The 25,829-nt window shown below is 44.2% G+C and overlaps 1 protein-coding gene across 1 annotated transcript in view; it reads right to left on the bottom strand.

Annotated features, from left to right (window-relative positions):
• Nucleotides 1–25,829, bottom strand: part of MAML1 (mastermind like transcriptional coactivator 1) — a 59,228-nt gene that overhangs the window by 11,323 nt on the left and 22,076 nt on the right. The gene's annotated exons all lie outside the window — the stretch shown is intronic.

Raw genomic sequence — 25,829 nt, 5'->3', positions numbered from 1 at the left:
TGCCTGATAGTGGAGCCAATGAGAAAGAGCCACAGAATATATAGACATTTTTGAGAACATCAGTTGAGTCCCGGGATCTAGGTTATGCCTGAGACTAGCCATCCCCTTGGACTTTTCACTTACAGGAACCAATGAACTCCTCCTTACGTTTAAGCTGGTCTAACTTGGATTTCTGCTGCTCGCAGCTGAAGGAGACCTGGCTGGCGTAGGCTGGGCCTTGTCGGGGGCTGATCACGTGCTCCCGGCTCCGTCTCGGAGCACAGCAGTCCCGTGCCCTCTCCAGTCTTTCCAGGCGCCCTGCTGGCCCCACCCCTTCTTCTCCAGGCCTGGCTGCATCCTCACACACCTCACAGGTCCTCTGCCTTTTTGTCCCACTCTCCTCCCCGCCAACCCTGAGCACCTTCCACCCCCTGAACCCAGTTACCAGTCCTCACAGACCCCACCGCTTCCGAATTCCAGTACAGTCCTGTCCGCCTGGCATTGTTCCTTACCTCCATCTTCTCAACTGCATTTGTTCAACTAACCTTATTAAGAGTCTACCATGTATCAGGGACAAGTGCTTTGGAGATATCAAGACAAATGAGGCGGTCCCACGGGCTTCCAATCTTCTAGGACATGGCTACAGAGGAAGATAAACACTCTATGCAAGCAGTAGAGCAGTGAGCACCCTGAGAGTTCAGGAACAGGCGTTTCACAAAGAGAGCATGGCAACGGAGGTGGGGAAGACAAGTGGTGTCATCTTTCCATGTCTCCCCAGCTCTGCTTCCAGCTGCCGGGACTCAACTCCTCCACTGACAGAGGCACCAACACGCAACCTCTAAACACGGCTGCTCCTTGCCGGCACTCACTCCTGGTACATCTTTTACCCTTTATCCCCCACTCTCTATTCCACACCCCCACTAGCCCTAAGCATCTATACGGTGCTATTTACAAAGTTCCAAATAACTGCTCTCAACATTATCGTTAAGTAGATTTCAAGAACAGCACAGGACACTCTGCGCTGCTGTCTTCTGCTGCAGAGAAAGATCACAAAGACCCACCACACCCACTCTATGGGGCTGAATGCAGAAGCACCTGATCCCCAGGTGGGAGTGGGGGGCAAAGGGGGCCCAGGGCAGCGGCTCTCAGCAAGAAACTACCTGTAGACACACATGTGCAATGAGCAAGAAAATAAGAAGGGTAATTTTATCAATCTCTGAGTTTCAATGTTCCATTCCCTCTCCTTCAAGATTTTCTTATTCAACTGTTAAAGCTGACTGCACAGTGTTCTATAAATTCTGGCTAAGTACTTCTTTAAATAGATATCTGGATACTTAAGTTAGCTGACAAAAAGTTAGAAATGCTGAATAAATGGAACTGTAGGTCAGAGGTATAAGCAAAACATGATCCTAGGACCCAACTCAAGAACACAGCCCCTATGTATAAAGGACACATATCTCAAGATAATGAATTTATGACAAGTCCACAGCCAATATAATATTCAATGGTAAAAAGCTGAAAGCCTTCCCACTAATTCTGGAATAACACAAGGATGCTCACTCTCACCTCTTCTATTCAACACAGTCCTAGCCACAGAAATTAGGCAAGAAAAAGAAATAAAAGGTATCCAGATTGGAAGAGAAAAGGTATAATTATCATTATATGCAGATGATAATACATATAAAAAACCCTAAATACTTCACACAAAAACTACTAGAACTGATAAACTGAGCAGGGTAGCAGGATACAAGATTAAATACATAAATCAATTGCATTTCTTTATACCAACAATGAAATATCAGAAAGGGAATGGAAAACAAACAAACACCTTTTAAAACGTGTGCTCGGTCACTCAGCTGTATTGGACTCTTTGTGAGCCCCTGGACTGAAGCCCGCCAGGCTCCCCTGTCCACGGAATGTGTCCCAGCAAGAATACTGGAGTGGGTTGCCATTTCCTTCTCCAGGAGATCTTCTCAACTCCTGGATCAAACCCAAGTCTCCTGAGTCTCCTGCAGGCGGATTCTTTAAGCTACCTGGGAAGCCCCAAAAAGTCATAACAGAAAAGGAATGTTTAAAAAACAAACAGACAAACACTTTTAAAAAAGTAAACCCCAAAATAAAACACTTAGGAATAACCCTGACCAAGGAGGTGAAAGACTTACATGCTGGAAACTATAAAACATTAAGAAAGGAAACTGAAGATGACTGAAAGAAATGTAAAGTGATCCCATGCCCTTGGACTGGAAGAATTAACACAGTTCAAATGGCCATACGACCCAAAGCAATCTACAGATTTAATGCACTCCCCATCAAATTACCCATAACATTTCTCAAAGAACTAGAACAAATAATCCTAAAATTCATATGGAACCATAAAAGACCCAGAATTGTCAAAGCAATCCTGAGGAAAAAGAGTAAAGCTGGACGCATAACCCTTCCAGACTTCAGATGATGCTGCAAAGCTATAGTCATCAAAACAGTGTGAAACTGGCACAACAATGGACACGGATCAGTGAAACAGAACCAAAAGACCAGAAGTCAGACCACACACCTATGATCAGCTGACCTTCGACAAAGGAAGCAAGACGATACAAGGGGAAAAAGACAGTGTCTTTAGAAAGTGATGTTGGGAAAACTGGATAGCTGCACGTAAATCAACGAAGTCAGAACAAATCCTCTCACCATACACAAAAATAAACTCAAAATGGTTTGCAGACTTAAACATAAGACATGACACCATAAAACTCTCAGATCACAGGCAAAACACTCCTTGCTCTAAATTGTACCAATGCTTTCTTAGATCTTCCAAGGCAAAAGAAACACAAACCAAATGGCAAGGCAAAAGACCTCAAATAGGACCTAATGAAACTTACATGGTTTTACACAGCAAAGGAAACCGTCGACAAAATGAAGAGACAATCTACAGAATGGGAGAAAATATTTGCAAAGGATGCCACCCTCAAGGACTTAATTTCAGAAATAGACAAACAGCTCATACAACTCAACAACAACAAAAAAAACGAAAAAACTCAGTCAAAAAATGGGAAGACCTATAAATATTTCTCCAAAACAGACCTACAGATGGCCAACAGGCACATTAAAAGATGCTCAACACGGCTAATTATTAGAAAAATGCGGTCAACACTACAGTGAGGTAGCAGCGCACACTGAGCAGAACGGCCGTCATTTAAAAGTCTACAGATAAACGCTGCTGTTGTCCTGCACTGCTGGTGGGAATGTAAGCTGGTGCAGCCACCACGGAGCCCGGTATGGAGCTTCCTCGAAAGATCAGAAACAGAATGGCCATACGATCCAGCAGCCGTTCTCCTGGCCATCGATTCAGACAGAACCGTAGTTCAAAAAGGTGCGGGCTCCACTCTGTCCGCAGCAGCGCGTTCACAAGAGCCAAGTCCTGGAGACGACGTCAGTGCCCGTCGACAGTGAATGGACAGAGATATGTGGTGCGCATATGCAGCGGAGTGTTGTTCAGCCACAGAGAAGAAGGAAACGACGCCATCTGCAGCAACACGGCTGAGATCATACTACACAAAGGAAGTCAGACAGAGAAAGACAAACACCACGTGCCGTCACTTATATGAGGGACCGAAAGAGCCCCTGGAGGAGAAGGCAACGGCAGCCCACTCCAGTGACCTTGCCTGGGAAGCCCCAGGGACAGAGGAGCCTGGCAGGCTACAGTCCATGCGGTTGCGGAGAGCTGCACACGACTGAGCGACTAAACAGCAGCAGGGAAATATGACAGAAAGGAGCGTGTCTGTGAAACAGAAACAGCATCGCCGACGGGGAACAGACTGATGGCTGCTAAGAGGGAAGAGCACTGACACGGGAGGCCGGGCTTAGCACGCCTGAGTCTTCACAGAATGGACAAACAAGGTCCTCCTGTGCACAACGGAGAACTACATTTAATATCCTACGGTAAACCATGATAGAAAAGAATACAAAAAAGAAGTGTGCACATACATACATATATAAAGATAACTGGATCACTCTGATGTACAGCAGTAATTAACACCACACTGTAGATCACCTAGACTTCAATTATAAAAAAGTACTAAGAATATAGCCCCTGCAACACAAGCGCACGTGCTTTATTTTCCCGCAGGATTTCCTGCTTCTTCTGCCACCTAAGGGTAAGAGGGGGGAAAAGGAACCACGATCCTAAAACGGACCCTTCATAAGATCCATTGTTTTAAAAGTTTCCTTCGAAAAAAAAAATAAAATAAAATAAAAAAAAATAAAAGTTTCCTTCGGGGAAAGTAAAATTTACACCCATTTAGTTAGTCAGAAGGAAATAAAAATGAATTGCTAATATTGAGGGTTTTTTTTAACTTATTTTTTACTGAAGGATAATTGTTTTACAGAATTTTGCTGCTGTCTGTCAAAACTCAACCAGAATCAGCCATAGATATACATATATCCCCTCCCTTTTGAACTTCTCTCCCATCTCCCTCCCCACCCTACCCCTTTAAGTTGATCCAAAGCCTCTGTTTGAGTTTTTTCGTTCAGTTCAGTTGCTCAGTCGTGTCTGATTCTTTGCGACCCCATAAACCACCGCACGCCAGGCCTCCTTGTCCATCACCAACTCTCGGAGTTTACTCAAACTCATGTCCCCATTGCGTCAGTGATGCCCGCCAACCATCTCATCCTGTGTTGTCCTCTTCTCCTCCCGCCCTCAATCTTTCCCAGTGTCAGGGTCTTTTCTAATGACTCAGTTCTTTGCATCAGGTGACCCAAGTATTGGACTTTCAGCTTCAGTATCAGTCCTTCCAATGAACACCCAGGACTGATTTCCTTTAGGATGGACTGGTTGGATCTCCTTGCAGTCCAAGGGACTCTCAAGAGTCTTCTCCAACACCACAGTTCAAAAGCATCGATTCTTTGGTGCTCAGCTTTCTTTACACTCCAATTCTCACATCCATACATGACCACTGGAAAAATCATAGCTTTGACTAAATGGACATTTGTTGGCAAAGTAATGTCTCTGCTTTTGAATATACTATCTAGGTTGGTCACAACTTTTCTTCCAAGGAGCAAGTGCCTTTTAATTTCATGGCTGCAGTCACCATCTGCAGTGATTTTGGAGCCCCAAAAAATAAAGTCTGTCACTGTTTCCACTGTTTCCCCATCTATTTGTCATGAAGTGATGGGACCAGATGCCATGATCTTAACTTTTCTGAATGTTCAGTTTTAAGCCAACTCTTTCACTCTCCTCCTTCACTTTCATCAAGAGGCTCTTTATTTCTTCTCCACTTTCTGCCGTAAGAGTGGTGTCATCTGCATATTTGAGGTTATTGATATTTCTCCCGGCATCTTGATTCCAGCTTGTGCTTCCTCCAGCCCAACATTTCTCATGATGTACTCTGCATATAAGTTAAATAAGCAGGGTGACAATATACAGCCTTGACGTATTCCTTTCCCTATTTGGAACGAGTCTGTTGTTTCACATCCAGTTCTAACTTGCTTCCTGACCTGCATACAGATTTTTCAGGAGGCAGGTCAGGTGGTCTAGTATTCCCATCTCTTTCAGAATTTCCACAGTTTATTGTGATCCACACAGTCAAAGGCTTTGGCACAGTCAATAAAGCAGATGTTTTTCTGGAACTCTCTTGCTTTTTCAATGTTCTAACAGATGTTGGCAATTTGATCTCTGGTTCCTCTGCCTTCTGTAAATCCAGCTTGAACATCTGCAAGTTCATGGTTCACGTATTGCTGAAGGCTGGCTTGGAGAATTTTGAGCATTACTTTACTAGCATGTGAGATGAGTGCAATTGTGCGGTAGTTTGAACACTCTTTGGCACTGCCTTTCTTTGAGACTGGAATGAAAATTGACCTCTTCCAGTCCCATGGCCACTGCTGAGTTTTCCAAATTTGCTGGCATATTGAGTGCAGCACTTTCACAGCATCATCTTTTAGGTTTGAAATAACTCAACTGGAATTCCATCACCTCCACTAGCTTTTTCATAGTGATACTTTCTAAGGTCCACTTGACTTCACATTCCAGGACGTCTGGCGCTAGGTGAAGGATCACACCACCATGAGTTTCTTAGCCCATACAGCAAATTCCCGTTGGCTATCTATTTTGCATATGGTAACATAAGTTTTCACGTTACTCTTTCCATACATCTCACCCTCTCCTCCCCTCTCCCCAGGTCCATAAGTCTGTTCTCTGTCTCTCCACTGTTGCCCTGTAAGTAAATTCTTCAGTACCATTTTTCTAGATTTCGTATATATGCATTAGAATACGATATTAATCTTTCTCTAACTTACTTCACTCTGTATAATAGGTTCTAGGTTCATCCACCTCATTAGAACTGACTCAAAGGCATTCCTTTTTATGACTGAGTAATATTGTGTATACATTGTGAATATGTACCACAACTTGTTCATCCATTCATCTGTTGACGGACATCTAGTTTGCTTCCATGTTCTAGCTACTGTAAATAGCGATTCAATGAACAACTGGATACATGGGTCTTTGTCGACCCGGTTTCCTCAGGGTATCTGCCTAGGAGTGGGACTGCTGAGTCATATGGTGGTTTTACTCCTAGTTTTTAAAGGAATCTCCACACCGTCTCCCATAGCGGCTCTATTGATTTACATTCCCACCAGGGATTTTTAATTTTATTATATTCTTTCTGGAAAATCATGTGTTCCTCAGTGTTTGGGCTGTCTGTAAACCTGGAAGCTAAGCCGAGTTTTCTATTTTCCTAAGCGGGGATGATGGACACCTAAAAGGTCAACGCACTTGATGAGTCAGCTGGTTGTCTCAGATTAGGAAAAGAATCCTTCTTTGCCCTAACAGTTATAAAAGCTACCACTCTCTCTTTTAATATCCACATGCAAACAAGTTGCAAACAACTTAATTTTGCAATACCAACTGCTTTTAGCCAAAGGAAACCTCAGGTCATTTTCTCAACTGCTCACAAAATTTAGCTGGAGTGCTATAGGCAGGCTTGGGAAGTGTGGAATGTGGTGGCTGTGGCAGACCTTTTAAGTCTTGAGCATTTGCAGGAGTGAAGGGCACTGCAGAGGAAAGCAATGAGATGGGGGAAATGGTCTGAAGAGATTTTACATTATTTAAGAGCAATCACGGTAAGAGCTATAAAGCATAGGAAACTGGCTTGCCCTCAGCTGTCTGGTGCTCCTGGGGCAGTCCGCTCAGAGGGTCCTAGTCTAACTACCAAGCGGTCTCCCATGCGCAGGGTCTCGGGGGGGTTCAGTTCTGGCATAACGTGATCTGGTGCTCATTTCCTTCACGCAGAGGTTTTGCTGAATCTGCATGTTTTGACGGTAAACTGGAGGCCCTGCAACGCTCACCCAGTCATGACCCCTGCCCTGGCCTGTGCCACCCATCGTCTTCTGTTTGGGTGGGGGCCCCCAGAGCATCAACGCTGAGTCAAGCTGGAGCAGCTATACCTTATGAACAACAGACCAGTGTCCTGTGTCCCCCCACGAGCCTTACAGGAGAGTCCCTCACCTCGTCCTTGCTTCCTCCCTCTCCCAACACCTACCAACGGAACTTCAGCTGCTCTGCGGTACAACTCCTCCACACGAGAGTTCTTCCGCTCTGAGTTAACCAGCAGCTGCGGCTGCTCAGACGGGATGTGGCTCTTATCAGTGTTCCGCAGGCACTGCCCGTCACCCGGGGCAGCCACCAGCGTTTCCTGCCTCTTCTCACTGGATATCAGCTGTCCTCCCCCTCCCTCTTCTGGCACCCTTTTATCAGCCAAACACCACCACCTCCACCCCTGAGAGCCAGACAGCATTTCGGTTCACCACCTGGGAAGTGACTCAGTGGTGGACGGGAGGACTTGGGAGGACTGCTTTCTCAGAGACTGGCGATAACCTTCATGCTATTAAACACAGTCTAACACTGTGTCCTTTCCTTCCCTGCCCTCTCGCTCTTCCATCATCTGCCACATAATGATTCCCTTCATTCACTCATCCATTTGGTTGCACTGAGAACTATGTGGGATTTTAGTTCCCTGAACAGGGATGGAACCCACATCCCCTGCATTGGAAGGCAGAGTCTTAAACCACTGGACCACCGAGGAAGTCCCTATTCCCTTCATCTGCCTGGCCAGGCAGCAAAGTAACTACTTACATGAGTTATTTCACAACAGGTCTTAGTAAGGAACACGAAACTAACCAGCCACCACCAACCAGAAGACTTCGGGAAAGGCTGAAAGGAGATGCCACTGGCCCTACAACCTCCTCTTCCTGCTGGCTTCTGTCTTGGCTGAGCAATGCATGCACCACCAGGAAGGACTTCGAGTCAAGAGAGGTTGGCCAAAGAAATCCCATCACCATCAAACCTGAGACTGCGAGCCATGTTGCAGAACAGTTCCCCTGGATTCCCTTACGCTCCTGCTCTCCGCCGGGGAGCCCCTTTCAGTGAAGTCTCTTGCTTTGTCAGCTCATATGTCTCTTTGGACAATTCATTTCTGAGTGTTAGACAAAAGCCCGCTCTTGGACCCTGGAAGGGGTTCCCTTCCTGAAATGAAAGGTGACTCTGGCGGACTGTTCTTTGCTGCGACTGACATCCTAACCACTCGGCGTACTGAGGGACCAACCCGCTTCCTCACCGATGGACCAGACCCAGTGGCCGCAACTCGGACCCTTCTGTCTCTGGTCTTCTCCTGACGTGGACAACTGGCCAGAGTGCCCTGACCCGGGAGGCAACAAGAGACTTCACTGAGCTCTTTCCCTTTCCCTCTCTCTTTCCACTCCTTAACCCTTCCTATCCTACCCTCTGTTTTAAGTCCCCCAGTCCTGGACGCAGGAGTCTGGTCAAAGGGCCTCAGTCTGAGCTGATCGTCTCTGGCTGGCAGAGAGAGAACTGGAATCCTGGCTCTGTTCTGGTCTGGTTTTTGGCAGGGCCGAGTTCCAGCCCTCCCTTCCCTGGAAGCTCAGGGTGCAGTCCGGGATGGCTGGGTGTCTGCAGGTGGCAAGAGGCATCTGTAAGCCCATCCCTTCAGTCCCCCTGTCCTCGCCTCCTTCCCGTTCTTCTTTCAACCTGGCCTCGCTTCCTCCCTTTGAAATCTTTGAAGACCTGAGGTATTTCCATTTACTCTGTTCGCACTTGTCTCTATAGGAGGTTTTCGGAGAGACTGTAATCTTGTATTTAAGGGACTGTCTGACTAGGACTACCGGACCTCTGTGTGTTTTATACTCTGTGTTCTGGGTTGTGATTTGTGAGAGCCATTTTGTTTAGACCCCAGAGAAAGTTGGTTTAGGTAAAAGCGTGAAAAACTGGTTCCAGAGCTGGTTTGTTTTACATAGACAGTAAGAGCAAGCTTGGAAAAAGACCTTTCAGAACTCCGACCCTGAGGAGCACGAGTCCTAGTGGAGCCTGGCTGTCTCGCCCTGCGCCTCGAAACCAGGTTCTCAGGGGCACTGGATCTGGGTGACCTCTAACTCCTGAGACTGCGGCGGAGACAGGAGAAGCCTTACAAAGCCTATTTATTCCAGCTGTCATTTATAAACTGGTGAATCTGATGTATCAACATCTGATTCATAACTAAGCTTAGAAAATGAAGTTTGATTTCACGTTGTGTCTGTCTAGATATGTGTATGTCTCTGTATGTGTCTTTGGTTAATATTGTTGAGATCAACTTGTAAATGAGCTCTGCCTAATTGGTTTAAGGAAAAATAAGCACTTACAAATCAAACAATTCTAAATTAAGCTAAATAAATTTCAAGTCCTTGTGAACTGGGAAATAGCCAGTATTAAATTAATACCTGGTAATACAGACATGTCTTTAGAACCATCAATAAGTAAAACACTTCTGTTGTAACTAGCTTTACTAGAGGTCAAATACGACCGTATTCTATCTCTTACAAATCTGTCAACAACAAAGGAACTTAATGTGGAAAAACTTCCAAGGAAAATAAATGTGTTTTTAGTAAAAGAAGGTGTGAGAAATGAATAAGTACTGAAATGAGTAAGTTATGCATGATCAGGATTTTCTAAAATTGGATTACAATTAGTTGGGTATATGATTTTGTTAGGAATGACACTGTCATAGAACCAATTAGGTCCAAGTCAGCAAAGTCAACTTTTACTAGACCTTGAGCCTCAGTATACATCCATTGTGACAGATCAGTAATAAGCTAAGTGACACACCCACCAGCACTGGCTAAATCTGAGTGTTCTAAACTCTCTTGATTTTTTTTGACAAAACATCCTAAATCAAACTCTACTGAAGTTCTTTTGACCTTTGTTACCTTTAAGATGCTTCAAATGGCCCCGAAACATCCTAAAGAGAGATATTAAACTAATTATGTTCATTTGGTTGGTTACATTATATGGAAATATTATCAAATGAGTAATAAATGCTCTCAGGTTATACTGTATGATACCACTAATACAGATATTCTAGAGGTTATATGGAGTTCGTAAAAATCTGATATATCCTGGTAAAATGTTATCAGTCATAATTCTTTGAAGCACTATCTCCAACCCGCATGAAAGGACCCTTGTCAGGGCCCCTGCAATGGACTGGTCTATAGTGAAGATGGCTGACCTCAAAATCATGTTAAAATGACTCTCAAAGGCAAAACTAAACTCACACCAAGATGAGAAGACAATGACATCAGAGAGAAACAGTTTGCCCAAGGTCCTCGATGTGACTCGTATGATCTATGTTTTCCTGATGTCTTGGACCTTAGTGTGTGAATCATTTTTTTTTTCTACTGTAGGCACGATCCAATGCTACTTTTGGAAATCAATCCAATTGCTGGGTTTATGGCCAATTACCTGTATCTAGGAGTTCTGGGTTACCTTGGTGGATCTCTCCCTCCAAGCCTCTAACTAGATGACCTTTAGCAAAGTTCAGCTCTGTTCTGTCTGCTCCTGACATTACTAGATGGGATCCCCTCACCCAGCCAATTAACAATGCCTGCTCTGATCCTGGCCATAAATATGAGTTTTCTTCTATTACTCAAGCTTAGTAAGTTTCAGCCAAGGAATAAAATCTCCCACAATTATGGGATGGATTTATGAAGATAACACCAGGCTATGGTAATTTAAGTTTAAAGTCTCCTATATGTTGGGAGCAATTAAATCACACTAAGGAATCAGTATAGTAACACCAGGAAACTGGACTATGTGCCTTATAGGCAGTGAAGTGAAAGGCAAAGGAGAAAAGGAAAGCTACACCCATCTGAATGCAGAGTTCCAAAGAAGAGCAAGGAGAGGTGAGAAAGCCTTCCTCAGTGATCAATGGAAAGAAACAGAAGAAAACAATAGAATGGGAAAGACTAGAGATCTCTTCAAGAAAATTAGAGATACCAAGGGAACATTTCATGCAAAACGGGAACAATAAAGGACAGAAATGGTATGGACCTAACAGAAGTAAAAGAGATTAAAAAGAGGTGGCAAGAATACACAGAAGAATTGTACAAAAAAGATCTTCATGACCCAGATAACCATGATGGTTATCTCATCTAGAGCCAGATATCCTGGAACGTGAAGTCAAGTGAGCCTTAGGAAGCATCACTACGAATAAAGTTAGTGGAGGTGATGGAATTCCAGCTGAGCTGTTTCAAATCCTGAAAGACGAGGCTGTGAAAGTGCTGCACTCAACATGTCAGCAAATGTGGAAAACTCAGCAGTGGCCGCAGGACTGGAAAAGGTCAGAAGGTCAGTTTTCATTCCAATCCCAAAGAAGGGTAATGCCAAAGAACGTTCAAACTACTGCACAACTGCACTCACCTCACATGCTAGCAAAGTAATGCTCAGAATTCTCCAAGCCAGGCTTCAACAGTGCGTGAATCGTGAACTTCTAGATGTTCAAGCTGGATTTACAGAAAGCAGAGGAACCAGAGATCAAACTGCCAACATCCACGGATCATCAAAAAGGCAAGAGTTCCAGAAAAACATCTACTTCTGCTTTATTGACTGTGCCAAAGCCTTTGTGTGGATCACAACAAACTGTGGGAAATTCTTAAAGAGATGGGAATACCAGGCCATCTCACCTGCCTCCTGAGAAATCTGTATGCAGGTCAAGAGGTAACAATTTGAACCAGACATGGAACAACAGACTGGTTCCAAATAGGGAAAGGAGTACGTCAAGGCTGTATATTGTCGCCCTGCTTGTTTAACTTATATGCAGAGTACATCACGAGAAATGCTGGGCTGGATGAACCACAAGCTGGAATCAAGATTGCCGGGAGAAATATCAATAACCTCAGATACACAGATAACCCCACCCTTAAGGCAGAAAGCGAAGAAGAACTAAAAAGCCTCATGATAAAAGTGAAAGAGAAGTATGAAAAAGTTGGCTTAAAACTCAACATTCAAAAAACAAAGATCATGGCATCTGGTCCCATCATTTCATGGCAAATAGATGGGGAAACAGTGGAAACAGTGACAGACTTTATTTTTGAGGGCTCCAAAATCACTGAAGATGGTGACTGCAGCCATGAAGTTAAAAGATACTTGCTCCTTCAAAGAAAAGCTATGACCAACCTAGGCAGCATATTAAAAAGCAGAGACATTATTTTGTGAACAAAGGTGAATCTAGTCAAAGCTACGGTTTTTCCAGGAGTAATGTATGGATGTGAGAGTTGGACTATAAAAAAAGCTGAGTGCCGAAGAATTATGCTTTTGAAGTGTGGTTTGGAGAAGACTCCTGAGAATCCCTTGGACTGCAAGAAGATCCAACTAGTCCATCCTAAAGGAAATCAGTCCTGAATATTCATTGGAAGGACTGATGCTGAAGCTGAAGCTCCAATACTTTGGCCACCTGATGCGAAGAACTGACTCACTGGAAAAGACCCTGATGCTGGGAAAGACTGAAAGCAGGAGGAGAAGGGGATGACAGAGGCTAAGATGGTTGGATGGCATCACTGACTCGATGGACATGAGTCTAAGCAAGCTTCACGAGTGGGTGATGGACAGGGAAGCCTGGCATGCTGCAGTCCATGGGGTCACAAAGGGTCAGACACGACTGAGCAAATGAACTGAAGTTCAGGAGGAACCAGGTGTTATCATGACAACAGAGGGAGATACCCTCATGGGTTCATTTACCAAGATCCTACCATGTGCCACATAATGCCCTATACAGGCTGTGGACAAAATTACGGTGAATTCAGATATTTGGGAGGTTTTTACTCTATTCCAGGCAGAGCACTAGGCATTGGAGATAAACAGATAAACAAGACATGAGACCTCCTAGACAGCCCGGTGATTAAGACTCCAAGCTTCCACTGCAGGGTGTGCAAGTTCCAACCCAGTTGAGGAAATTTAAGTTTTTGCACAGTGTGGTCAAAAATTAAATAATTAAAAATAAATAAAACATTCACTTAAAAACAAAAAGATAAATAAGACAAAGTTCCTGCTCTACCCCTGGAATCTGATGGAGAATCAATGAAGTATTATGGGAGGAGAGGAGAGAACAGTGTGGGAATGGCATGGCAGACTTCTCAGAGAAAGAGATGGCTGAGTTAGGTATTAAATAAGCAGAGAAGTCATCCAGAAGAGGGGGGAAGCACTTCGGCTGAGAGACAAAGGCAAAAACATACAAATAAGCATGGAATGGCAGCAGACCAAGGGAAGTAAGCAGAAGAAAATGAGCGGTTCAGCGTTGATGGAGTGTAAAGGGAACCACAGGGAGTGCTGAAAAGCTGGATGGACTGTGATTGTCCCAAAATGTGACGTAGTGGAAAATGTAAAAAAAAACGCACAAAACTAGAGAGAATAGTACAATGAATCCCAATGTGCCTGTCCCTCACCTTAGTTATTAGGATTTGGTCCTTTTGTTTCAATTTTATCTCCTTATCCTCCCCCTTCTACCCCCTTCCCCAACTAGATAATTTAAAAAACAAATCCTAGACATAACATCATTTAATCCACAAATACTTCAGTATGTATCTTTAAAAAGTAAGAACTCTTAAACATATAAGCATGTGTGTAACATCACAATACCATTATCACAATTAAAAGATTAATTTTTAAAAATTTATTAGTTTTTACTTTTTATTTAATGGATCCTAAATGATTTTTTTTTTTTTTTGGAGGAACAAAGAAAAAGCCTTTATTTGCTGCTAGCTAGAGGGTCAGTCTGAAAAGGAGACTCCTCTGTCTTCTTGGACTTAGCTGAGGTTTTGTATGTTACAAGTATTTAGATTGGCCACGAGAAAGAAAAGAATAAGGAAATGAGAATGCAACCAGCGGGGCAATACAGCTGTTCCGTTAATTTTTAGAGGCGGCTGTCTCAATGGTAAGGCTTCCCTGGTGGCTCAGTGGTGAAGAATTCATCTGCCCACGCAGGAGGCTCTGGCTCCATCCCTGGGTTGGGAAGGTCACCTGCAACCAACAGAAGAACCGCTGGCGGCGGATCTTCAAGACAAACCGCCACCGCTGGGGGCGTGGGTGGCTCTATTCCGAGACGACTGGGGTGGGGGGGGAAACAAGGGAAGCGGCTGCGGGTCGGGTACCAGGCGCCCACCCGCGGAGGCGCGCACGCGAGGCCTCCCACCGCGCCTGCGGTCCCGGCCGGGCTGAAAGACGGCGGGACACGCAGCCAGCGTGGCGGCCAGCTTCAGCTTCTGGGCGTCACTAAACGATTTTAAATAGCCAAAACATTTTAACAATCTCTTGGGACTTTTAAAATCTTACTCTGCTAAAAAAATCTTTTCAAATTGTATTTTACAACTTTTTTCTTCCTTGAGGTGAGCAAACATCTAATTTATTAAGTCTCTGCCTTATCCTAAATAATTTTTTATCATCACCACCTGAAACTCATGAGGATGTCTACTATCAAAAAGCCAGAAAGCAACAAGTATTGGCAAGAATACAGAGAAACGAGAACCCTTGTGCACATAAAATGGGGGATATACAAATGGTGCACCACTGTGAAAACAACACGGGGTCCCTAAAACGCAAGCCCTCCTGTGTTGGTAAGCAACCTCTCATCTAGAGTAATTCCATTTCCAAAAGAACTGAAACCAAGGGTTTGTATACCCATGCTCATAGTAGCATTATCCACAACAGCCAAAAGGTAGAAGCAACCCAAGCATCCATCAATGGATGAATGGATAAAACAAAACATGGCATACCCACACAAGCCTTAAAAACGAAGGAAATTTGGACACATGCTCCAACAGGGATGAACCCCAAATGCACTGTAAGTGAAATAAACCATTCACAACAGGACAAAACAAATACTCTATGATTCTCCTCATACGAGATACCTGAAGCAATCAAATTCGTTAAAGACGGAAAGTAAAATGGTGGTTGCCAGAAGCTGGAGAGAGGAAGAAATGTGAGGTATTGTTTAATGGGTACAGTGTTTTCAGTTTTGTAAGATGAAAAAGTTCTTAAGATGGAGGGTGGTGTGGCTGCAAATGTGAACTTCATGCCACTGAACTGTACACTTAAAAATGGTTAGGATGGTAAATTTTTGCAACATGTGTCTTTTACCACAATTTAAAATTAACTCTTTATTACTCTCCTATATCCCATCAGTGTTCACATTTTCCTGTCTCATCAATACCTTTTGCAAACAGAACAAAAACAAAATTAAGCATAATAAATTATGGAAAATTTCAAATACACACTACAGGAGAAAGATACAATGCTCTGTGTACCTGCGGCTCAAGTGAAACAGCACCCAGCCCATCTTCTCTTATGCATATCCTACCCATGCTCCTTGGGCCAACCGAAGAATCACAGAATTTTTCCTTAAATACTTCAGCATGTATCGATAAAATATAAATGCTCTTTAAAAGACAATCACGGGGACTTCCTTAGTGGTACAGTGGCTAAGACTCGAAGCTCCCAATGAAGGGGGCCCAAGTTCCATCCCTGATCAGGGAACCAGATCCCACACACCGCAACTATCAAAGATCCTACATGCTGCTACTAAGATCCGGCACAGCCAAAAAAATAAATAAATCAAGGGTGAGCCTTCAGGTCTTAAAAAGAAAACAAAAGACAATCACCAAAGAAGTACTTTAAAAATATGAACTAAAAATGTTAGTAGTAATAATAGGGGATTCCCTGGTGGTCCAGTGGTTAAGAATCCGCCTTGCAATGCAAGGGACACTGATTTGATCCCTGGTCTGGGAAGATCCCATGTCTCGGAGCAACTGAACCCGTAAGCTACAGCTACTGAGCCTGTGCTCTGGAGCCCTTGAGCTGCAGCCACTGAGCCCACGCACCCTAGTCTGTGCTCTGCGACTGCAGACGCCATGCGGTGAGAAGGCCTAGCATCGCAACCAGAGAAAGCCCAGGTGCAGCAAGAAAGGCCCCGCACAGTCAAGAATAAACAAAGATTAAAAAACTTAAAGACATTACAGAAACGTGACGAGGGATAACTGAGTTTACAGAGGGAGAAACAGAGACAAAGCAGGTTAGCGGCCACCTAGGGGTGGAAGCGGAGATGGCAACGGCACCCCACTCCAGTACTCTTGCCTGGAAAATCGCATGGACGGAGGAGCCTGGTGGGCTGCAGTCCATGGGGTCGCCAAGAGTCGGACTTCACTTTCACTTTTCACTTTCATGCACTGGAGAAGGAATGGCAACCCACCCCAGTGTTCTTGCCTGGAGAATCCCAGGGACAGAGGAGCCTGGTAGGAGGCCGTCTCTGGGGTCGCAGAGAGTAGGACACGACTGAAGCGACTTAGCAGCAGCAGCAGGGGTGGAAAGGGGGTGGGGGGGGCGCCATGGCTGAGGGGTGCAGGCTTCTGTCTGCAGGGATAACATGTTCTCAAGTTGACTGTGCTGATGGTCACACTTAGGCATGATTAATTACTGTGAATAAACTAAAAATTACTGAACTGTACACTTTAAATGGATGCTATGTAAATTATGTCTCAATAAATGTTTTTAAAAAGCGGAGGAAAGAAACTGCTTGATAGCCAGAGAGGGTCAAAGGAGGGTTATTTTAGAGTAATACTTGAGCTCACTTAAAGAACAGCAGATAATCAACCACTTATTGATAAGACTAGATCTCTCTGATAGCCTCTGGAATCCTGTTCTAAGAATTCAATTAGGCATAGGAATATGACCATGAAAAAATGTATCATGATATCCTTTTCCTTCCTCAGCTTTTCGTGAAGCCTCCTCTCAGACAACCACTTCGCCTTCTTGCATTTCTTTTCCTTTGGGAAGATTCTGGTCACTGCCTCCTGCATGATGTTACTAATCTCCCTCCATGGTTCTTTGGGCATTCTGTCTCTACCAGATCTCATTGCTTGAATCTATTCATCACTTTCACTGTATAATCATAAGGGTCATACCTGAATGGCTTACTGGTTTCCCCTACTTTCTTCAATTTAAGCCTGGATTTTGCAATAAGCAGTTGATGATCTGAGCTGTCAGATCCAGGTTTTGTTTTTGCTGACTGTATAGAGCTTCTCCATCTTTGACTGCAAAAAATGTAATCAGTCTGATTTCGGTGTTGACCATATGGTGGCATCCATGTGTAGAGCCATCTCTTGTGTTGTTGGAAAAAGGGGTTTGCTGTGACCAGTGTGTTCTCTTAACAGAACTCTGTTTGCATTTGCCCTGCTTCATTTTGCACTCCAAGGCAAAATGAGAGAAGCAAAAGGCAAAATGAGGAGAAAAGAAGAAAAAGGGAAGGGTGAAAGGGAAAGATATACTGAACTGAAAACAGAGTTCCAGAGAATAGAAAGGAGAGATAAGAAGCCTTCTAAAATGAACAATGCAAAGAAATAAGAGGAAAACAACAGAAAGGGAAAGACTAGAGATTGCTGCAAGAAAATTGGAGATATCAAGGGACGATTTTATGCAAGGGGGCACGATAAAGGACAGAAATAGTAAGGACCTAACAGAATCAGAAGAGATTAAGAAGAGGTGGCAAGAATGCACAGGAGAACTATACCAAAAAGGTCTTAACAACTGGGATAATCACAATGGTGTCATCACTCACCTAGAGCCAGACATCCTGGAATGCGAAGTCAAGTAGACCTTTAGGAAGAAGCATCACTATGAACAAAGTTAGTGGAGGTGATGGAATTCCAGCTAAGCTATTTCAAATCCTAAAAAATGATGCTGTGAAAGTGCTGCACTCAATATGCCAACAAATATGGAAAACTCAGCAGTGGCCCCAGAACTAGAAAAGGTCAGAAGATCAGTTTCATTCCAATCCCAAAGTATGTCAAGGTTGTATATTATCACCTTGATTATTTCACATATGCAGAGTACATCGTGCAAAATCAGGCCTGGATGAAGCACAAGCTGGAATCAAGATTGCAGGAGAAATATCAACAACCTCAGATACGCAGATGATACCACTCTAATGGCAGAAAGCAAAGAGGAACTACAGAACCTCTTGATGAGGGTGAAAAAGGAGAGTGAAAAAGCTGGCTTAAAGCTCAGCATTAAAGAAACTAAGATCATGGCATCCAGTCCCATCACCTCATGGCAAATAAAGAAAAAGTAGAAGCAGTGACAGACTTTCTTTTCTTGGGCTCCAAAATCACTGCAGACAGTGACCACAGCCATGAAATTAAAAGACACTTGCTACTTGGAAAGAAAGCTATGACAAACCTAGACAGAACATTAAAAAGTGAAGACATCACTCTGCCGACAAAGGTCCATCTAGTTAAAGCTACAGTTTTTCCAGGGGTCATGTACGGATGTGAGTGTTGGACCACAAAGAAGGCTGAGCACCAAAGAATTGATGCTTTTGAACTGTGGTGTTGGAGAAGACTCTTGAGAGTCCCTTGGACTGCAAGGAGATCCAACCAGTCAATCCTAAAGTAATTGACCCTGACTATTCATTGGAGGACTGATGCGGAAGCTCCAATACTTTGGCCACCTGATGCGAGAGCCAACTCATTGGAAAAGACCGTGAAGCTGGGAAAGATTGAAGGCAAAAGGAAAAGGGGGTGGCGCAAGTTGAGGTCAGATAGCATCATCGACTCGAAGGATATGAATCCGAGCCAACTCCGAGAGCCAACAGAGCCTGGCGTGCTGCAGTACACGGGGTGGCAAACAGCTGGACACAACTCAGTGACTGAACAGCAACCGTGACATCTACTGTAAGTATGAGCACCATGATCGTTCCGTCTGTGGGGAAATTCTGTAGGAGCTCAGGACTTCCCTGGTGGTCTCATGGTTGGGAGTCTGCCTGCCAATGCAGGGGACATGGGTTCTATCCCTGGTCCAGGAAGATTCGACATGCCAAAGAGCAACTAAGCCTGCACACTACAACTATGAGCCCAAGCTGTAGAGCCCGTGTCTGCAACAGGAGAAGGCACCACAATGAAAAGCCTGGTCACCATAACCAGACAGCAGCCGTGCAAAGCAGCAAAGACCCATATCAGCCAACAATAAATAGATAAACTTAGAAAAATTAAAAAAACAAACCAATGCTATGACCTTGGCCAAGCCCTCCACCTGGATTCTTACCCTATTTGGCCTTTCAATGAGATCCTGGCTCATTCAATCACCATCTTATTCTCTATTTGCTATTCATTTCCCTCCTTACCAGTTCCTTCCTCCCCTAAACACTGCCAAATGCTCAGCACCTCCAATCTTTTAAACTCCATCCTACTCCACACACCATTGAGCACAGTGTTTAGCGCACAGGGAGGCTGAGTTTGAACGCTGGTTCGGCTGCTTAACTGCTGTATGCCCACATGCAAATTATCAAACATCCAGAGATTTGGTTCCTTGTGTAAAAAACATGGGCGGGGGGGGGGGGGGTGAGTACTGAGAAGAGCCACTTCTGGAGGGTGGGAGGAGCACCACTACCTCTTATTGACCTTCTTCAGAGACCAGACTCTATTTTGTCATACTCACCAAGGTGACCTCCTGGTTCTTAAATGCAAGCAACACTTTTCAAACTGTATTTACTTGGCCTTTTTGAGGCACTGAGCTCTGAGCACTGCTAAACTTCTTCCTCCCTTAAGGCCCATGCAACCAACCGCTCTGGACCTGCTCCTGTCCCCAGGGCCACTCTCTGCAGGCTGCTCCAGCTCATGCCTGCTCCTTCAGTGATGACAGCCGCAGGACGGGCATCCCTCTTCACTGTTCTCATCTCCCCAGGCAAGCCCATCCACAGCCTGAAACCTGGCACAGAGCAGGCACTCAAATATTTACCAAGTGAACATTTCCCAAACCATCATCTTTGCGACCAGCCCTCTGTCCTGTGCCCCGCCTAAGTGGAAACTGGTAATGTCCACATGGAAATTAGATAGGCCATCCTCCAAGTTCAACTCTCTGCCGTCTCCCCAACTCAGCCCCTTCCCTTCTTGCCCCCCGACTCGGTGCATGACTGAAATCTTGCCCTATCAGATGATTAGGGTTTGATTTCTGTTGACTGTATCTTTTTAATCTCTCTAGTGAGATTCCTCCATGCCACCTCCATCGAAGTTCTTTTATTTTTCCCCCTAGACTACTGAAGTAACTTCATGTTGATCTGTTTCTATTCTCCTTCTGTTCTAACCCACTCTTTATACTTTCAACATGATCTCTAAAAAACACATATTTCAACCATTTAAAATTAGTTACTTCCCTATCACTTACGTATGAAGTTCCAATTCCTTAAGCTAGCATGCACAGGCCTGTTTGATCTGATCCCAATAACCTTCTCTGTTTAATCTCCTGCTAGTACTTTGAAGCCTGGCCTTAAACTGAACTCCTTTCAGGACTGAGACTGTATCTCTGGCCTGGGAACCTCCTACTATTAACATTTAGCTCAAACATCAACTCCTCTGCAGTACTTTTTCTCTGGCCACTTCCCCCAAACTTGGCCAAGTTCCTATGCTGCCCCCTAGCGGCCTGACAAAACTCTGGACTTACACTCCGCGACCAGTCACACCGTAAACACTCACTGATCTATGTCTCTGCATCTCCCTCCGCCCACGGAGGGCAAGAGCCCTGCCCCTTTCATCTGCAGTACCAGACCCAGTGCTCAGCAAGCTGCAGGTACATTTCCAGAAGGAGCCCACCCACCTCCCCATCACTTCCGTGTAGTCTTACTCTACTGGTTCTTTAGCCCCATGGATATCGGCCCTTCAGTTTCGTGGGCTCTCTGCCCAATAATGTACAGTACTGGTTCTGCAACGAGTTCACTTAATCTCCACAACTACCTATGTCATGGGCTTAGTGCGAATGGAAAGTGAGTGCTGAACCAGGATTTAAACACCTATCTGACTTAACCTCAAAACTTAATGTACACCCACGGCTGATTCATGTCAATGTGTGGCAAAAGAGCTACAATATTGTGAAGTAATTAGCCTCCAATTTAAACAAACCCAAAACTTAATGTCTTTACTAATCAATGCTCTGCTTTCCTGCTCCTCTTAGAGGGAAACATCTCATCTTGCAAAGATTAACTTCCTTCAGCTTCACCGTCTTATTTTCTCTGAACGTGCCTCACCTGAGACTTTCTCCCTTCAAATTCTTCCCCTTTCCATCTCAGGAAAAATTTAATGTTGTTGGTGAGTTGCTAAGTCTTGTCTGATTCTTTTGCAACCCTGTGGACTATCCTACGCAGCCTCTGTCCATGGGATTTCTCAGGCAAGAATACAGAGTGGGTTGCCAGTTCCTTCTCCAGGGCATCTTTCCAACCCAGGGATCAAACCCGTGTCTCCTGCATTGTCAGGCGGGTCTTGACCACTGAGCCTAGAGCAGTGGTTCTCAGTGTAGTCCCAGGTCAGTAGTGTCACCCCGGAACCTATCAGAGATGCAAACTCTGAGGCACTGACCTGCGTTAATGAGACCCACTGAATGAGAAGTGTGGGCGTGGGCTCAGGAAACAGTTCTAACAAGGCCGCCAGGTGTAAGCACTGAAAACAAGCAGGTGAAACTAATTTTAACATCTTATTTAACCCACTATATTGCTATTTCAAGTGTAATATTTAAAAGATTTTGCAGAGAACAAGATGGCGGAGGAGCAGGTGGGCGTGGAGTCCATCTCTCTCCACAGATACATATACATCAGGAATACACCTTCAGACACGGAAGTGCATGCAGAACACCAGCCGAGAGTGGACAGGAGGACCTGACCAGTGGAAAAGAATATATAGAGCCACGCAAAACTCGGGAGGATGAGGAACTAGGGGGAAACACGGAGTGTTAATAGGACTGGACCTGCCCTCGGCAGCTGGGGGAACTGAAGCAGGGGTCCAATCCCCACCTGGGGCAAATGTCTGAGTCAGAGGAGAAACATTTAAGGCTGGGAGTGAAACAGCTCATCTGTGGCAGCCTAAATGGGATGAGAATCAGAACCTGCTGCAGCCATACAGACCCCGAACAGGGACACAGGTCCCCTGGAAGTCTCAGAGGCTGGGAGTTGGAATTTAGGGATTATGCAGCAATCCCAGGGGGAGGGCTGCTGTTGACTATGGAGAGACGGACTGAGGGGATGTGAGGGAGGAGATCATGGTGGGAAATGCCTGTGCAGGAAAGCCAGGCAGCCATGGAAGCAAGGCGACACTGCTGAGTCACGCGTAGGGGGCGGAGCCAGCACCATAGCCTCTCTACCCCAACAGGCAAGCACTGGCCGCTGAACAATAGAGAGGCTGGCCCATCAAATGCCTGATGCCCTGAACTACAGAGTAGGACCCCACCCAGGGTGCCCCTTTAAGTGGCTGATGTGTCAAACTACACAGGAGGACCCCACCCAGGATGCCCCTTTAAGTGCCTGACACACTGATCTACAGAGCAGGACCCCTGAACAATAGAGAGGCTGGCGCATCAAATGCCTGACACACAGAACAACAGAGAAGGACCCGAGGCAAGGGAGCCCTCTAAGTGCCTGAACGGGAGGAGATATGGAGAAAGACTGGCCAAAGAGGCCTTCTGATCGCCAGCTACAAGAGGCTTGAAAAAAGACTCTGACAGGACCATAATTCCTGGGGCAGAGGCAGCCTGTGTCCCTTGCACACTTTGTGCCATCAGGGTTCCCGCAAGCCAAGCAGCTGCGCCACCTTCACACTTAACTTTCACTGGGGCAGAGCTGCCACAGGCAAAAAAAAAATCTTGTGTCTCTACACACAGGGTCGCTTCGGTCATGTCTAACTCTTTGCACCCCTGTAAACTGTGGCCTGCCAGCCTTCTCTGTCAAGAATACTGAAGCGTATTGGCCAATACTGGTTGCCATACCCTTCCAAAGACCGTATTTCCTGCTGCCCTAGCCGCCAACCCCCCTGAGTACCTGGTGCTGCCAGAACCCTTGCGACCCAAGCAGCTGCCCCACCTCCACACCTGGCCCTCACTGGGGCAAACCTAAGCCCTCCACAGCAGCTGCAGGAGCAAACCCCAGTGGACAACCCACGTGTAGAGGTGGAAATAAAACCACAATTGAAACCCAGGGGCAGTGTGGCTAAGGAAGAAGACCTAAAACCTTCCCACCAGCTGCACAAGCTGCAGGTTAAATCCTCACGATCAACTAGGCAGACTGTGTCTATGGAATATATAAAAGGACATTGAGAGCTCCCACAGAAGAAAACCCACTAGTTCTGATAGCTGTGGACACTGGAGGCAAGAACACACAGGAGTAGGACCAGATCAGAATCTGACCTGCTCCCACAACATGTCAGAGGTCAGCACAGTATTGGAAGGCACATTTGGGAGGTAAGATGGACTGTGACTCCCAGAGAGGCAGAGGACTCTGACAGCAGGGACACAAGAAAAACAGTTATTATTCTTATGTTTTCACTTGTTCTGTAGATTCTTTTGGATTCCGCCCCCCTTCCCTGTTGTAGTTGTTGATTTTATTGGCACTATGAAATCTAATTAAGCTTTTAAGCTTTTTTTTTCCTCACTCACATTTTTTATTGTTGTCATAAACCTCTGCCTCTACATTGGGCTTTTGCAGTTCTGTGGAGTTTTCCTCTTTTCTCTTTTTTTAATTTTAATTTTTAAAACCTATTGTTATCTTTTCTACATTTATTCCTCTGCTTTTCCTACTATTCTTTACCCCTTGCAGCTAATCTTTAATGTATATAAATCTTGTTTATCTACCTCTATGTAAATTTGCATATCTATTCTTTTACTCTTTTCTTTCTTTCCTCTCCTCTCAACCTATCTGTTAGTTTTATTTTCATTGTTTTATTCCCCAATTGGCACCTTCAGGTTTGTTTTCCACCTTGTGCGTTAGTTTTGCTCTTAACTGGTAGATTTAATTTTCAGTTTCCTTTGTTTGTCAGGTCAATCTATTGTACTTTATTTCTGTTGGACTGTTTTGATTTTGCTTATGGGTGGATATGTATATGTGTATATTTAGTCACACTTTTTATTGTGGTTATAAACCACTGCCTCTATGTTGGGTTTTTGCAGTTCTGTAGACTTTACCTTTTTTAATTTTTTCTTTTCTCTTTTTTATAATTTAAATTTTTAATCTTTTAAAACTTATTATACTTTTTCTACATTTATTCTTTTGTTTGCCTTTCCTACTGTTCCTTTCCCCTTGCAGTTAATCTTTAATGTATATAAATCTTCTTCATCTACCTCTATTTAACTTTGCATATCTATTCTTGCTTTCTTTTCTTTCTTTCCTTTTCTCTTAACCCATTTGTTAGTTCTGTTTTCACTGCTTTATTCCCCACTTGGCACCTTCTTTAGTTTTGTTTTCTGGTTTGTGCCTTAGTTTTGTTCTTAACTGGTAAATATAATTTTTGATTTCCTTTGTTCGCTGGGTCAATCTATTGTACTTGATTTTTGTTCGACTATTTTGACTTTGCTTATGGGTGTATATGTATATGTGTATAGTCCATTAATTATTATTTCCCTGATTTTGTAACTGCCATTTGTCTGGGGTTCATCTTTGGTTTCTCGCTTTGAGGTATTTGTTTTAATCTCAAGGCCATAACAAACCACTTGTGGAATCTTCATTCCTCAGAGATCAAGCCCTGAGCCTTTGGAGTGGGAGCACTGACTCCAAGCCCTAGATACCAGAGAACTCACCCTAGGGGGTGTCAAATAGTGAGAACCCACACAAAGGAAACCGCTTGAACACAAGACCCAGCATCACCCAACCACCAGTAGCACCCTGGGCAGGAAGCCTCATCTAAACAACAAACAAAACAAAAATACAAAAATACAAACCTAATCATCAGCAGATTAGATTACCCACTCACCCAGCCTTGCCCATCAGAGGAAAAACAAAACAACCTGAAAAAGAATTCAGAATAATAATAGTAAAGATGATCAAAAACCTTGAAAACAAAATGAAGAAAATGCAAGAATCAATTAACAAAGACCTAGAAGAATTAAAGAATAAGCATACAGAGACAAACAACACAATTATTGACATTAAAAATATTCTGGAAGGAATCAATAGCAGAATATCTGAAGCAGAAGAACAAATCAGTGAGCTGGAAGATAAAATGGTGGAAATAACTTCTGAAGAGCAGAATAAAGTAAAAAGAAACTGAGGACAGTCACAGAGACCTCTGGACAATATCAAACACACCAACATTTGAGTTACAGGGGTCTCAGTTAAGAAGAGAAGAAAAAGAAAGGGTATGACAAAATTTTTGAAGAGACTGTAGTTGAAAATTTCTCCAACTTGGTGAAGGAAATTACCAATCAAGTCCAAGAGGCACAAAGAGTCCCATACAGGATAAACCCAAGGAGAAACATGCCAAGACACATACTAATCAAACTAACAAAGACTAAAGATAAAGAAAGCAGTGAGGGAGAAGCAACAAGTAACATACAAAGGAAACCCCATACACTTAATGGCTGATCTTTCAGCAGAAACTCTGCAGGCCAGAATGGCAGGATATATTCAAAGTACTGAAAGGGAAAAATCTACAATCAAGATTATTGTACCCAGCAAGGATCTCATTCAAAACTGATGGAGAAATAAAAAGCTTTTCAGACAAGCAAAAAGTTAAGAGAATTC

Source organism: Oryx dammah, unplaced genomic scaffold, assembly GCF_014754425.2.
Source record: "Oryx dammah isolate SB20612 unplaced genomic scaffold, SCBI_Odam_1.1 HiC_scaffold_5, whole genome shotgun sequence".
Lineage (NCBI taxonomy): Eukaryota > Metazoa > Chordata > Mammalia > Artiodactyla > Bovidae > Oryx > Oryx dammah.
Note: the sequence above shows the minus strand (reverse complement) of the source record. Positions and strands in the feature narration are given on the sequence as shown.